The 15,208-nt window shown below is 46.7% G+C and overlaps 1 long non-coding RNA gene across 1 annotated transcript in view; it reads right to left on the bottom strand.

Annotated features, from left to right (window-relative positions):
* LOC146353721 (uncharacterized) overlaps positions 1-14,990 on the bottom strand; it is an 80,210-nt gene extending 65,220 nt beyond the window's left edge. The window contains exons 1-2 of the long non-coding RNA XR_014787398.1: positions 14,844-14,990; positions 10,273-10,316 (exon numbers count right to left, since the gene is read on the bottom strand). This is a non-coding gene — a long non-coding RNA (uncharacterized LOC146353721). The remainder of the gene's footprint in view (positions 1-10,272; positions 10,317-14,843) is intronic.
* Positions 14,991-15,208: the final 218 nt, after the last annotated feature.

Genomic DNA, 15,208 nt, shown 5'->3' with positions numbered 1-15,208 from the left:
CCTCCAACCTCCTCTTGTCTCCCACCAAAAGTACTTCTGTCTTGTCAGGGTTCAGCTTCAGCTTATTCCTCCCCATCCAGCCACTCACCGTCTCCAGACATTTGGACAGGGATTCTATGGCCAACCTTGGTGAAGATTTAAACGAGAGGTAGAGTTGCATGTCTTCCGCATATTGGTGACGCCGCACCCCAAACTTCCTGATGATAGCCCCCAGTGGCTTCACATAGATGTTAAATAGCACCGGGGAGAGGATGGAACCCTGTGGCACCCCACAAGTGAGCGGCCACAGGTCTGAGACCTCCTCTCCCAGCGCTACCCTCTGGTACCTACCGGAGAGGAAGGACCAGAACCACCGTAATACGGTGTCTCCAATGCCCAACCCCTCCAGGCGGTCCAGGAGGATACCGTGGTCAATGGTATCAAAAACCGCTGAGAGATCAAGGAGAACAAGTAAGGAGCATTTGCCCCTATCCAGAGCCCTCCTCATATCATCCACCAAGGTGACCAAGGCCGTTTCTGTCCCATGCCCAGGCCTGAAGCCCGATTGAAATGGATCTAGATAATCGACTTCTTCCAAGTGTGACTACAACTTCCATAATCCCTGACCATTGGCCATGGTGTCTGGGGCTGATGGGAGTTGTGGTTGAAAACATCTGGAGGGCACCATGTTGGGAAGAGCAGGTGTAAACAGTAGGGCTGCAGCATTTTAGGCTCCAGTCCTATGCACTCTCTGCCTGGTAGTAAGCTTCACTGAATTCAATGGGACTAGTTGATTAATCATTTAGGTTAATCTTCTTAATGGATTTTTCATGTTAAGGAAACAGACAGAAGAAGCAGTAAGAAAACACTGGAGGGTCATGAGTAGAAGACATTGTCTGGATCCCCCATAAAATGCTGTGAATGAGGCAGGGCAATGGTGCCAGAAAGGCCTCTTCGGAAACCACCCCATACAATATGCAATGGAGCCCACATTTACCATGTCATGAAAAGCCGCAATAATGAGGGTAGAAAGGCTGGTGTGGTCATTCTAGGTTGTGAGCCAGTCACATGGTGATGCAACCACACTGCTGCCACATGATGTGTATGCCAGCCACTCAAGCAAGCCACATTAACGACTCTGTCAAGGCAGGCAACCGGGGGGTAACCTGGTGGTCAGGAGCCAGTGGTTTCTTATTGCTTCTTCCCTCTTTTTCCTTAACACAAAAAATCCATTAAGGAGAAAAAGACAGAACAGCTGCACAGTGCCTTCTGACTATTAGTGCTAGGAACCCTCCATCCGGAAGGACCCAGGATCTCTTCAACCTCTAAACACCGGACTGATGGTTTTCAATCCAGTGTGCAAAACTCAAGAGTGGGCAACACTTGCCAAGGGCCAGTGCCCCAGGAAGGGCCCACTGACGAGAGCCCCTGGACTCTCCCCTCCTCTTCACCATTGCCACCTGCTTGTTCACCTGCCCCTCACTCTGGCCCAGACGACGGTGGCGGTGAGAAGGAGCAGCAGCAGATGCCGCTGCCTGCTTGCTCCCTGGCTCCAGGCCCGTCAAGCAAGCAAGTGGTAGCAGTGATGCGAAAGAGGCGGAGGAGCAAGAGCGGCTGGTGACAACGGTGGGGAGAAGGTAGTCTCACTGAAGGAGGGGCCATTGAGGCTGTCTTGCCCAAGGGCCCTCCAAAACCAGGACCTGGCACTGGTGGTAGTCAAGCCAAGAAGGAGGCAGGCGGCGAAGCAGAGACAGGCCATTGGAGGGCAACTGTGTCCGTGCCTGAGCAACAAGCTGCTCAAGACTGAGGAGCCAATCCAGAATCAGCAGTTGTATAGAGCCTAGTGGCCCCTCGTATCACCTGAACCGGGCTGAGAGCGTAGCTGTGTTGAAATACCTCATCCTACCCATTGCTAGGGTGTCCGGGTGTCCTACTTTACAGAGGACAGTCCTCTATTTTGAAGAGCTGGCAGAGCACAGACCTCTCTTTGAAGGTGTCCTCTATTTGATGAGCTGTCCAGTCCAAGTTTGGTTAAAAGTCAAAGGACCACCAGGAGGGAGAGCTGCAGGTCCTTGAAGTTGCCCATCAACAGCACCTGGACAGCAGACTGAGCAGACACACACACAGGGCATCTAGTCAGTCTCTCCGCTATAGTGAGATGTCTTGCATTTCTATTTAAATAATAGTTATTATTTCTAAATTTGCACTGATATAAACATGTCATGCAAACGGGTGTCCTCTTTTTTGATCATGCATTTCCTCCTTTTTGCCAATGTGTAAGTGGCCATCCTACTGATCACCCATAGTAGCAACACAGAAGTGAGCAGGCCAGCTGTTCCTTCCTTTCGCAAAATATCATGATGATGCAGGGAGTCCCCAGTTTGGCATTCCCCAGGGCTTTACAAACGCATCTATTTGTCTGTGTAAATTGGCATTAAGTTGCTTCCAAAGCAATTCCTGAATTAAAAGAGTTCAGGGGTTCAATCTAGGAACCCCCTTACACGGAATGAGCCCATCGGTCCATCTACACCTGTATTGTCGACACTGGCTGGCAGCAGCTTCTCAGGGTTTCAAAGAGGAGTCTTTCCCAACCCCACCTGGAGATGCCAGCGATTGAACCTGGGACCTTCTGCTTGCAAAACAGGTGCTCTCCATTGCTGACACCGAGCCAGTGACAGTGCAGAGGATGCCGCTGCTGTGATCACACTGTCCGTGCTGCAGAACAGCGTATATGTGTATGCGTGTGTGCTGTAAGATTATAAAATACACCTCCGAATGATGCGAGATCCCAACAAAATCACCAACAAATAACACCCCACAAATCGATCTGAGCTGAAAAGGATAAGATTTGACACCTCAGTAATGTGGAATCAGCCCAGTCTTTTGTGCTAATAGAGTTCTTTGTTTCCTGGGAAAGTGGTAAACAAGCGTATCTCCAGTAATTGTTATCTGTTTCTTTTGCTTATTTGGCCTTGCTTGGTGAAGATGGGAGGGAGAGTTGCACACCTCGGCATAATGAATATTTTAATCTAGAGTGAAGCCATTGGTGGAAGATGACCCTCCCGTGCCTTCCTCCCTCCTAATTCCCTTCCCTTGTTGTAATGCCATCCCTTTTTATTCTTCCTTTCTCTGCCTCACCCATCCTTTAAAACCCCAATGCAGTTACACAACCTGCTCAGGAGTCTTAGCTTGCTGTCATTTGACTTTCCTGTCTTCACCAAATTGCTATGTAAAAATCATAGGGTGTCAATGTGTAACTACATGTTTGCATCAGCGCAATAACCCTCTTCTTCAGCAGGCATTGGAGAATTATGCAGTTTTAATCTTGTCTCAACATGTCTCCTTACTGGGATATGATGCCTCTGAATTTCTTACAGGTGTACTCAGCATGCTAGTTACACACTCACGATGCAGCTGGCCCATAGATTTTCATGGTTTTAGTGTAATTAATGTACTAGCTTCAGGTAGCTCCTCACATTTTCTTTGTGCAAGTCTTGTAAAGGATGTGAAGATCAGCTCAAGCAGCCATTAGGAACATAGGAAATTACCTGATACTGAGCCAGACCACTGGTCCATTTACTGACAGGCAGCAGCTCTCCAGGGTTTCAGGCAGAAATTTTTCCTGGCCTACCTGGAGAGGCCGGGGATTGAACCTGGGACCTTCTGCATGCAGAGTGTGTGTTCTACCACTGCACTACAGTCCTTCCCAATTATTACCACTCGCCCTAAAGCAGGATGCTCCATTCATTAAATCACGCCATCAGGGATCTCCCTTTGTCCTCATGTGCCATAAGTAGAAAGTGAGCTCTTAATCATGGACCAACAAAAAAGATACTAAGATATGTGATACACACAATGAACAGAAGATTTCAAGAGCTGTAAGGGATACAGATGGCATAAAATACAACACACACACACACAAATGAGTTCAAACCATCACTTATCTTGATAACTACCCCTTGACTCTGATATGTTTACACGTTTGAGGTGTTTATCTCAGGTTGAAGTGAGCTGAAAGAGACTCAAGACAAGAACCCCTGACAAAATCAGGAGTTCTCGACTGCTCTCTGCTGCCATCCTGGGATAATGAGCACCAAAAAGCAATGGTCAAGTTGTTATCACTGATGGGTAGAGGTTGCAACCAAGTAGCATTTACAGTCATTTGTGAATGACTGGCAACAGTAAGAGAGAGCTGCTGAGACAATCTAGAATTCTTTGTCCACACAGAACCCTTTCAGACATACACTTACCAGCATAAAAATCATTAAGGACATGGTCACGGCCAATTGAGTAGCTCTCCTAGGAGGGAAAGACCCATGGGATTGGCCTCACCAATGCGGTCGCTTAATTCATTCACACACGCACACACACACACGCGCACACTTACACTCCTAGTGGCATGGCACCACAGTGAAACAGTTCCCATGCTGCTGCTGTGTGTATGTGAATGTGAAGGGGGCCATGGAGGGGAGTGGTTGCCACAGAATAAACAGTGTTGAGACTGCAACCTCTGAATCCTCCTTCCTCTGTTATGCAAGCAAGCTCAAAATCACAGCTCCACATTATCACTACAAGATACAAGGGACAATCACCCAGGCATGCTGCCACATGGTGTGTACTGCATATGTGTGGTTTTGAGCTTGCTTGCACCGTCAAGGAGCGAGGATTCAGAGGTTGCAGTTTTCAGCATGGTTTGTTCTGTGGCAATTGCCCTTCTTTATGCCCTTCCCTCTCCCCGTCACGCTTTCTCTCTATATATGTACACACACACACACACACACACACACCCTGCAGTATGCACATAATACCTGCCTACACTCAGATGTGCACATCCATGCACACTAGCACGCTCTTTCCCACACACACATGCTTTCCCTCTAATCATCTGCAGCTTTGCTGTGTTCTCTGGGAGTGGAATAGTTAAAAACAGAGCCATTGAGGCCACATGTGGTGGGGCCAAAGGTTGAGCCTAAGCAGGGCTGGGAGGTGATGCCCATTGAATTATGCATGAGGCCAGGAAGCTTTTATCTGTGCAGACAAAGGCCCATAGCTAGCTAACTGGGCTTTCTGCCCTACCTGTAGCTTCCTCTCTCTGGCACTTTATCTCCACTCCCAGCTTGTAATTCAGCCCAAATATCAGAGAAGGCTGGGAGATTAATTTTCTCGGCTTGCAAGGCAAAGAGGCTGAGGTGGAATGCGTGCGTGTGTGTGTGTGTGTGTGTGAGAGAGAATTGCACTCACTCCAGTCTCCCAGCTGCTTAATCTGCAGAGGAGGCCTGTAAAGGGGGGTAGCAGGAAGGGGTGGGGGAAGAAGCAATTTTTAAAAAAATCATCTGTGTCATTGAGAGAAATCCAATACAACGTCATGGTTTGGGAGGTAGCTGTCGTGGTGTGTGTATATGGGCGAATGCATATGAATAAATGTATGGATTTACAGTTATGACTCGGTGCATGCCTCAAATGATGTATGTTTGTGCATACATGTGTGTGGATATAATGCACATGCATTTTGTGGCCGCCAATGTACCATGACTGTTTAGTACTAACTATTGTTTCACTGGGTGATTGGACAACCATATACACTGGGTGCTTACCCAAGCCAACCTTATGTTTAGGTCGCCATCTTGCCCCTGATCTTCACAGTGGCCTAATCTCCAGATATTAACAGGTAATCACTGTGCCATCACCTACTGATTTTTGCAGATTAATGGTGCAATCGTATGCATGTTTAGACAAAAAAGTCCTAAAACTCTCCACTGGGAGTTGTAGGACTTGGGGCGGGGGGTCTAAACACGCATAGGATTGCACCCTAAAGCACTAAGGTATAGGAACAAGGCATACTGTCTTTTCCCTGGCAGGTTGGCAACCTTAATTCTCTGCCTTTCACAATGTTCTCTGCCTTTCACAGTGTTCACCCTTCTAAGGACGCTGAGGAAGGAAAGGAAAGGTTCCTCCTGTGCAAGCACCGAGTCATTGCTGACTCCTAGAAGGACACCGCTTTCGCTGGCGTTTTCATGGCAGACTATAGCGGGGTGGTTTGCCATTGCCTTCCCCAGTCGTGACTACCTTTCCCCCAGCAAGCTGGGTACTCAATTTACCAACCTCGGAAGACTGGAGGGCTGAGTCGACCTGAGCTGGCTACCTGAGACCCAAATTCCGCTGGGATCGAACTCAGGTCGTGGGGAGAGTTTTGGCTGCAATACTGCCGCCTACCACTCTGCACCACATGAGGCTCTGAACCCCATATTAAAATAGGAAGCTCTTGTTCTTTCTGCTGAACAACCCACATATAGCTTTACATATAATATACAACTATACAGAGAGATCAGTTATTGCACTAGTGACATACACAACAGCCTAACCTGAATAGGCATTTCTATCCACACGGTATTCTGCAGAGCCTTCATGTGCACACACGCACACACCACGGGCAGTCCATTGTTCATTAGTGCTGATTTCACTATGTATCAGGCACATACCTTTCCCAGCTGAGCCCGATCTGTTTCAGAAACATCCCCAACATCGAAGGCTCCAAGTCATAATTAGTAATTTATGCAGCTTCTAATCAATGTGGAATGTGAATTCTTAATCCTTCTGACTTCGTGTCAAGAACAGACTTTTTCTGAGCTGGCTTTCGATGAACAGCAAATGCAGGCCTCAATGAGGGGACAGCCTGCATGGCTGCAGGCACCAGACAGCTGCTGGGGGATGTATTAGCAAAGTCGGGCATGTGCCAAGCTGCTGGCTGGCACACGCACGCACGCACGCACGCATGCACGCACATGACTGGGGACTGAATACAAGATAGACCAGTTGAAGAAAGTAAGCATTAAGGAGATAACACAAGTATATGATACATGGTTCCTTCAGCTCCCTGAGTGCTTCGTCATTGCCGTTTTTCACGGCAAAGAGTTGGAATGATGTATGGTGGCCTATTTGAGTCTTTCCCACATGATGCCTTGCAGGGTAAGGTTTGAGCCCCAGATGCTTGAATTCAAAGAAGCCACTCCCTGCCTCACACAAAGAGATGTTTTTGGTACTTAAGGTCGGAAATCCAAATTGGGCCCGCTCCACCCCTCCCCCATGGTTTGATGCATATCTGACCTTCCCTATATTCGATGGTGCGCATGCAAATTGAATGCTGTTGTCGCGACAACAAATCACAGTCAATTGCTTCCATTACATCACCTCAGTGAACCAAAAATCAGTTTTCTGATTCAAAATGATAATCATTTACAAAGCACCAGAGAAAATGGCAACCTGGTACCCTCCAGATGCTGGCTGGGAATGATGGGAGGTCCAGTCCAGCACATCTGGGAGGCACCCGGTTGGGGAAGGCTGGTCTAGATAAGTGGCTCAGAATGGCTAGGAGATGCCTCTGAGAGGAGAGAGCCCTGCTCGAAGGATGATGTAATTCAGCCTCCCCCAACCTGGTGCCCTCCAGACATGTTGGACTACAACCCCCATCATTCCCAGCCAGCCCCCCCTCATTCCCCAACCTCATGCTTTCCAGATGCGTTGGACTGCAACCCCCATTCCAATGCTGGCTGGACACAATGGGACTTGTAGTCCAACTCATTTGGAGGGCACCAAGTTGTGGAAGGCTGACCTAAACGATAGATGTGGCCTGCAGTTTGGCCAGCTGACTACTAAGGTGCTTTCAGCAGTCTTTCTGGTCCTCTTAATCCTCTCTTATCCCTAGCCGGCCTCCTTCACAGCAATACTAAGCTTATAATTATACGTTACCAAGGGGAGATGCCAGAATACACACACACACACACACACACACACAGATCAGCCCTCTTTATGATCATCGTATGAAAAATAGAATTGTGTGAATCCACCCTGATAAATGAAGGGCTACTCAGAATGTAAGTCTGGCTTGAGTAATTTTCCTTTGGGGGCAATATTGTTCTGTGTGCAATGTCCTCCCTCCCTGCAAGTTCTTCCCTAATATTTTCTTTTGACTTCTGCCAAGCGGCCCTTTCTTTTCACCACCTCCCCACCCCCACTGGGAGCTTCAGACTCGCCATGCCTACATAATGGTAGCAGAATCTAACAACCCTCTCTGTACAGGTATATAAATCAGCATAGCAGAACAACTGGGAACCAAGCTCCAGGGTATCTCTGATAAGCCCACTTGCTAAAACTTCTGCACAGACGAGAAAGAGCCTTTGATCTCTCTGAAGTTCCCTCTCTGAAGTTCCCTCATCCCTTACTCAGGCTGTTTGTCAGGAGGCAAAAAAGAGATAATAGAATGGATGCAATAGAATGGATGCAAACAGACAACAGTGTGGGAGACACACCACCTCTGCCTGCATAAAGAAATTCTCTGCGGTTTATCCATGCTCAGACCAGGTTGGTGTGTAACCTGATTAAAACCAACCCACCACCATCAGTGGTCATATCACAGTTGCATTTTCTCTACAGGAGCTTCTAGGGGTCAAATCACAGCTGGTGACTTCACTTCCAATGGAGCTGACAGGGTTGGATCAATGGGACCAGACACTCTCCCCCACCCCACCCCACCCCACCACACCCCAGCTTTCTTTTTATATCAGGACTGGTATCAGTGAAGCCAACTTTCTGTCCCGAGTGTAGGTTCATTGATCACTTTCATTGGAATCAGCGGCTCATAGGTTCCTTAATGTGATGTTAAAATTTGATTTATTTGTATTTAAATGTATAAGCCCTCCACAAACAAATATAAATTACCATTACAAAACAACAGTTAAATGAATGTATACACAAATTTAAAACTAAGATTGCAGCTTAATGAAAATAAAGATCCAAAACCTCAGAGATTTTAGAAACCAATAGGTTTTCAGAAACCCGATGGGTTCTCAATGACCTGGTTCACACAACACGACAGCCCGCAGGGGCTTAATTCACCTGTGGGGGCTGTTGCATTGTGCCGGGTGCCCATGGGTACCATTTTTGCATGGCATCCATGGGTGCCCAGCTTGCCATGGCTCGTTTTATCATGCGAACCCAGGTGGCAGAAGTTGTTTGAGGGTTAGACAACCTTCAAATAACCCTAAAACAAGCCATGGGTTATTTGAGGGTTGTCTAACCCTCAAAAAACCCCTACCATCTGGGTTCACATGACATGACAAGACACAGCAAGCTAGGCACCCATGGGAGCCATGCAAAAATGGCACCCGTGGGCACACAGCATGATGCGACAGCCCCTGTGGGTAAATTAAGGCATGCTGGGCTGTTGTGCCATGTGAACCAAGTCAATGTCTGTTAATAGAGCAAGTCTGGCTGATCTCCTGTCACCATCACAAAAAGCCTCATTCTGGTGGAAGATAATCTTACTGCTGCTATGATGGTGGCACCCAAAGAAATGCCTCTTCCCCTGATCGTAACTCACTGTGGTGGGTACACATGGGAGAAGGTGCTCCTCAGGGAGCTTCTCCAACCTGGCCCCCTCTAGATGTGTTGGACTGCAACATCAGCCACAACTAGCATGGTAGCCCAAGCACATCTGGAGGCCACTAGTTGAGAGAGATTGTCTTAAGGCAGAGGTGCAGAAACACTTTCAGCCCAAGGGCTGAAATCCATTTCAGAGAAGCTCTCCGTGTGCATTCCAGTTGTGGGTGGGGTCAAAGGCAAAAGGGACAGGGCCAAAATACCAGCATATTTTAGATTAAAGCTCTAACTGCCAGTAACTAAGCCTTAAGAGAGGCATTTCAACCTCTGAGAATGGAGGAGGAACTGTACAAAAGTCAGGAAACCACCAAGCAATCAGTGGTTGGGGGAAAGGGGCAGGGGCTTGGCCTTCTAGGGAATCCCAGAGGGCTGGATTTTGCCCCCCAACCTGAGGTTTGCAACCCTTGTCTTAAGGTATGCTCGACCAAGGTCATTTAGGGCTTAAGAGCACCAGACCAGCACCTTGAGTTTAGCCTGGAAATGAACTGATAGTCAATGAAGTTTGTTACATGGACACTGTGGTCAGCTCAAGAGATACATGAGCTGAAGTTTCCAAATTGATTTAAACAGCAGCTTCACACAGAACACTTTGGAGTAGCCGAGTGGAGACATGATCAGATCATGCAAGATTGTGGCCAGGTCCTTGCAAAAAGGGATGGCGCTAGCGCATCAGCCAAAGCTGAACAAACAAAGTCCTGGCTGTGGCATCCAAAAGCAACATCAAATCCAGGAGCACTCCCCAGGCAACAAGCCTACCTCTTAAGAGAGAATGTGACCCTTCAAGGACGCATATCACACCCATCCAGATCAACTGGTCCACCCATCACCAATGTCTCTGTGTCTGATCTTTTTACTCACCTTCATCCAGTCCGTTACTAGATTCAGAGAGGACTCTGCCACACCTGTTGTGAGGGAGAAATAAATCTGTGTTACCAGCATACTGGTGACTCCTTGTTCCAAGCACCAAAATGATTTCACCCAACAGTTCCATGCAGGTATTTTGTCAGCACTTTGTAGCCCACCCACCCCCCAGAGTAACCCCTACAGCAGGGGTGAAAATTTGTGGCCTGTCGGATTTTCTGGCCTACAACTCCCATCATCCCTCATCATTGGTTATGGTGGCTAGGACTGATGGGAATTGCAGGCCAAAACAGTTTGTCCGCCCCTGTCGTACATGAAAGAGCAGTAGCGCCCGAGCCCCACTTTCTGGAACTGATGTACAAGGTAGAAATAGAACCACTGCAAAGGGCTGTCTCCCCCACACCCCAACTCATCCATGCAGGCAGTCCAGAAGTCCATAGACAATGGTATAGAAATCTGCTGAGAAGGCCAAGAAAATCAAATCTCTAGCTCTGCCCCAGCTCTCTCTCAGTGTAGATACTTAATTGATCCTGAATCCTGACCAGAAGCCAAATTAGAACAGTACTCTGCAACCTGGTGCCCTCCAGATATTTTGGCTTACAATTTCTGTCAACTCCATCCAGCATGGCTAATGGACATGGGGTGAGTCCAAAACATCTGGACGGCACCAGGTTGGGGAAGGCTGATCTAGAATAATCAATTTCATCCAAAAGTGCCCAGGGGAGCTGATATGTCACTAGCTGGTTAATCAGCTTGGCTAAAAAAAAATGGTAAATTTGGTAAATTTATTTGGTAAAATAAATGGCATGTATTTTCCCCAAATAGGACTCAAGGAAGGGTATATTTAACAAAAGACTTACAAATGCTTCATTGAAGAAAGGTGGCACCGCTCCATTCTGCAATGGCGATGTATTAATAATAACCAAAACTGAGTTTGATGATCTTGCTTAACAAGCCTTTAAAAGTTGCAATAGACATGGGTCTTGCAACAGATGTGGACCATGTAGGCACAGTGTGGGGTAAACTACTCCAGACACTTTGTCCTCTGGTGTTCAGGACAGAAATAGCAAAAACTGAATGGACAAGGGGAGGCTCTAGACACCTCTGCATTAGATTGTATTTTATTCCTTTAAATATTAGTATTGTATTTTATATTTTTAACTGTTCTATGGCATTTCAGTTTTTTAAACATTTGTAATCCACCCAGAGAACATTAGTTATTGGGCAGATTAGAAATGTAATAAATAAATAAATAAGAAAGACTCTGTACCGAAGGTGAAACCCACACTGGACAGATCTGAGTAGTCTGTCATCCATGAAGTATTCGGCAGAACTATCACAGCGGCGGGCTACCTAGGGTTGTAAAAATCTCCACTGGATGGAGACTAGATTGATGCACTTCCCTTACCCTGGGAAAAGCTCCACTGGACATGAAGGAGTGAATCATGGCAGGAAAGAAAGGTCTCTTCCCTGCCATCATTTCCACAGATCAGGCTTTCAAATGGGCTCTGTCTGAGCCATGTAATGTTCAGTCAGATTCATCATGGGACTTTCTCCATTTTGTCTTGTTTTGTAGACTTATGCTAGTAATCAGTAACATCTAGAGGACAACACCTTGCCTTCCCCTCATCTATCCCAATTGGCAGTGGCTTTCCAAGACCTCAGGGTTCTTTCTCAGCCTTGTCACCCGCAATCCATTTAACCAGAGATGCTAGATCAGCCTTCCCCCACCCAATGCCCTTCAGATGTTTTAGACATCAACTTCCAACAGGCACAGCCAGCATGGCCAACGGTCAAGAACACTGGGAGTTGTAATCCAAACATCTGGAGGGCACCTGGTTGGGGAAGGATGAGCCTGGGACTTTCTCCACACCAAAGGCAGTATCCAACAGTGTCATTCTGCAAACTGAAATAGAGCTCCACCAAACCTTGCCGTTGGACAAGCGTAGTATGCAAGTGGTTGTGCAACCGTAATGCACAACTGTGCTTGCGCAGACTTAACTTTTGTAAGATTCTCTTCTTGCACATTGTTTGGAATCTAGTTTTCACTAGTACAACGTCACTTGCACTAGCGAAATGACATAGTTGGATAATTCCCCAACTGTGTGCTCTACCACCACTCCTCCCATCTATGGGCTGAATTTGGCTGATGGACAATCTGATGTTTGCCAGCCACTGGCTTATGCCAACTGAAGATCTGGACCCAGATTACAATTTTGCAACCCAATTGACTCCAGTGAGGTCCAGAGCCTTGTAAACCTATCAATGAGTGTAAGAAAATCTGGAGCCGTAAGACTGGCATTTTCTGTTTCTGAATTTATTCCTGGCTCCTGTAGAATTACGATACCATACGCTTTAGTGTGTGGAGGTGGGAGGGTGTCAGAATGGCATCTGGGAACGACTCATTAGCAAGTATAATGGCTGATTTAAGGTGGGGCCAATGACAGCCAATCAGGCATGATGAGGATGGTGGGGGAGGAGGAACATTTCACTTCACAGATAATATTTAACACTATAAAATAAAATACAAACCTCAGCCACCCGACGGTGATTCATAAAAGAAGAACACACACACACAAAGCATAGAATTTAAAAATAAGTTGGATGCAACAAAAGCTCATCTGTTCTCCAGTTGGCTGGAGCACATGATGAAAGACAGATAGTGTCAATGTCTGTTACAATCTGAATTGCACATGGGACACCGTTGGTTTCACTTGCATGATTGAGAACCAAGTTCAGTGTGAATAATGTACAAATGATGTCGGCAAGTAGTCAAGGGATTGGTCTGCTGGATTCTGTGGCTAGAAAACAAGAATGTCTGAAGACTGGAGATGCCACTGCTTATCATTAGCCTCCTACATTTCTCCTTAATCACAAGCCTCTACTACTGAATTCCTAGGGCTGGCAGCATTAACCTTAAGCATCAGCTGTTGGGCAGGAGGGTGTTGTAAGAACTACAGGGCAATTCTCTACGCTGGTTTGTCTGTGGGCCACCAAGCTGAGGTTGTGGGAGCATGCAACTTCTATCAGCCTTAGCCAGCATAGCCAAAGGTGAGGGATTATGGGACTTGCAATCCAACAACTGCAGGAGGTCCACAAGTATCCCATGCCTGCACTAGCATCTCAGGTTCCAAGCATTTCACAAGGCAGCCCATCAGCCTGAAGGCACTTGCAACTTAATGTATGTGGTGACGATACATGTATTTGTATACGTATTTTATGATTGGCTCATTTGGCTTTTTGCATGGGTTGCAGATGCAGACCTACCAACCCTCTCAATTTGGCAGGGAGGCACTTGATGTGAAGGCTAATGTCCTTCCCTTCTGCTTTCACTGTTGTTTCCCAAGCAATGTTATTGCCAATTAAACTGAATTGCACCCCAAGGCTGAACTGGGCTTGCTGCTAGATCAAAGCAAAGCCCAGTCCAGCTTCCTTCTTACAAGCACTCCAGTTTGTTCACAGTTTAAAGTTCCTAAAACCTAGATTAATGGAGTGAGCCATAGCTGAAAGCCAGAGCAAATGCTTTAATCCCTGCTGTCTCCAGTTAAGGGTGCAATTCTATGCATGTTTAGACAGCTGGCAGGGGAATGCTGGGAGTTGTAGGACTTTTCTCTGTCTATGCCATAGGATTGCACCCTAAAATATCAGGTAACAGGTGATTGGAAAAACCCGTTTCTGCCTGAAACCCTGGATAGCCACTGCCAGGCGCAATAGACAGAACTGGTCTGGAGTGTGCAGTTTTACTGGTGATTAATTGTGTACTGTGTGTTTTATTGTTATATTTTATTGTTATATTTTACTGTTCTTCTAATCCCGTTGCATTTTATCTTTACCACTTTCATACCTCTGTGGAAAGCGGTATATAAAAGTGAGTCATAAATATATAAAATAGATGGGCCAGTGTTCTGATCTGATACGTTTCTGTCTCCCTATGTTCTGAGCTGTTAGACAGCTCTCAGCCTTCCCCCACTTGATGTTTTGGACTGCCATTTTCATCTGCCAGCATGCTCAGTGGCCAGAGATGATGACAGTTGTGGTCCCAAACATCTGGAAGGCACCAGGTTGGGGAAGGCTGGCTCATATCTAAGAGCTACCAAGCTCCTCAAGTATAACCAGGCTTCATGAGCTGTTCATGTAGCTGCTTTGCCAGCAAGCTAATAAGGAGAAGGCCCTCTTGATTAGAAGTTACAGTGCAGAACAAGATTTCATTCTACTGTTCAGCTCAGTGATATGAAGCATCTTACATGCTTCATATCATTTCAGGGTTTTTTTTTTAGGAAAATGCATTGATTCATTTGCAAATACACACAGAACGAATGCATGCAAATAATATGTCTATCGCACTGTCCTTGTTTTTATTTTCTGTTATAGATATAATGGACAAAAGGGCATGGAACTTCAGAGGAGGGAGCCAAATCTTCCAAAGATTTTCAAAAGTCAGCAGGTATACAGTCGGGCCTGACTTTGACCCATCATCCCACTGAGAAACCTGGAACTTCTGCCCAGTGAACCTCCAGTCCTGACAACAATATTTTTCACAAGTGCTGCTGCCCAACACAGAGGCCTACCTGTCACCCCCAATGCTGTACTGAGTGTTGATGGTCTGTTGCTATGGTGATTGCTTCAAGAACCTGAACTGGCCTGGACGTCGACCTCTCCATTTAAGCAATATTCAGAGGCTCCAGCCCCTGTGGAATTAACTCCTCTACAAGTGAGGTGGGCTCTGGGAAAGCAACAGTGAGAGAGGAAAGCGAGAGATTCCCAGCCCTTCAGGGGGGAATGAACAGGATGCAGCTTTACTCATGCTTTGTTTTTTTTGTTTTTTTGTTTTTGATCTAGCAAGTAACATTTCAGCCTCTCGCTGTTCAGCTTGTCGGAGATGGCTCAGGGGCTGTGGGGGCCCCAGGAGGGCTGTGAATCAAATATTCCTTCT

The sequence above is a fragment of the Heloderma suspectum genome, chromosome 2, assembly GCF_057233095.1.
Source record: "Heloderma suspectum isolate Gila_16-S chromosome 2, 16-S_ref, whole genome shotgun sequence".
Classification (NCBI taxonomy): domain Eukaryota; kingdom Metazoa; phylum Chordata; class Lepidosauria; order Squamata; family Helodermatidae; genus Heloderma; species Heloderma suspectum.
Note: the sequence above shows the minus strand (reverse complement) of the source record. Positions and strands in the feature narration are given on the sequence as shown.